The sequence below is a fragment of the Arachis duranensis genome, chromosome 7, assembly GCF_000817695.3.
Source record: "Arachis duranensis cultivar V14167 chromosome 7, aradu.V14167.gnm2.J7QH, whole genome shotgun sequence".
Taxonomy (NCBI): domain Eukaryota; kingdom Viridiplantae; phylum Streptophyta; class Magnoliopsida; order Fabales; family Fabaceae; genus Arachis; species Arachis duranensis.
The window spans coordinates 40,452,834-40,454,223 of NC_029778.3; positions in this window are offsets into that span (position 1 = coordinate 40,452,834).

Genomic DNA, 1,390 nt, shown 5'->3' on the forward strand with positions numbered 1-1,390 from the left:
TTCGGGTGGTGCTTTGTGAAAATTGGCGTGTTTTTGGCAGGGGGGCATATTTTCACAAATTCCGTTGCGTCTCTTTGCAGAGCCGGCCAGTAGAACCCGGCTCGGACTACTTTCTTGGATAATGCTCGAGCTCCGAGGTGGTTCCCACACATGCCTCCGTGGACTTCTTCGAGGACGCCCTTTATTTCTGAGGTCGGGATACACCTAAGGAGGGGTTTTGAGAATCCTCTTCTGTATAGTATGTCGTGAATCAGTGTATAATTCTGGGCGTCTTTCGTAAGTCTTCTAGCTTCCTTCCTTTCGGCGGGGAGAGTTCCCGATTTCAGGTAGTTGAGTATGGGGGGCATCCATCCTTGCTGTTGGTTGGATATGCTTAGCGTTTCTTCCTTTCTTAGCACGGAGGGGGATTGCAAGGTTTCCTGGAGAAGACTTCTGTTGTTGCCTCCGGGCTTGGTGCTGGCGAGCTTCGAGAGGGCGTCTGCCCGGGCGTGGCAAGCTTTGAGAGGGCGTCTGCCCGGGCGTTTTGTTCCCGAGGTATGTGCTGAATCTGTATTTCTGAAAAGTGGCGTAATTGTGCCTGTGTTTGGTCCAGGTATCTTTTCATAGTTGGGTCTTTGGCCTGGTAGCTTCCATTTACTTGTGATGTCACGACCTGAGAGTCGCTGAAGATCGTGATTTTTTGGGCTCCGACCTCTCCGGCTAGCTTTAGACCAGCTAGTAGGGCTTCGTATTCGGCTTGGTTGTTCGAAGCCTGGAACTCGAATTTTAGGGATAGTTCTATCCGCGTTCCTTGGTCGCTTTCGAGTATAACCCCGGCTCCGCTTCCAGTTTTGTTTGAGGACCCGTCGACATACAGGTTCCATGAGAGTGGGGTTCCAGGGGTCTCAGTGTATTCTGCGATGAAGTCGGCTAGATACTGAGATTTTATGGCAGTCCGGTTTTCATAGTGGAGGTCGAACTCGGACAGTTCCACCGCCCATTGCAGTATTCGTCCTGCCAGGTCTGTTTTTTGGAGGATGTGTCTCATGGGTTGGTTTGTCCGAACTTTGATGGTGTGGGCTTGAAAGTAGGGACGGAGTCTCCGAGCTGTGAACACTAGGGCGTAGGCGAATTTTTCTATCTTCTGATAGTTTAATTCAGTCCCTTGTAGTGCCTTGCTTACAAAGTATATGGGGTGTTGTCCTCGGTCGTTTTCTCGTATCAACGCTGAAGCGACTGCTCGATTTCCAACCGAGAGGTATAGTACGAGTTCTTCTCCTTTTAAAGGTCGAGTTAGGATTGGTGGCTGCCCAAGGAATTCCTTGAATTCTTGAAAGGCTTTTTCACACTCCGGGGTCCATGAGAAGGGTTTCCCTTTCTTTAGGAGTGAGTAGAGAGGTAGTGACTTTAT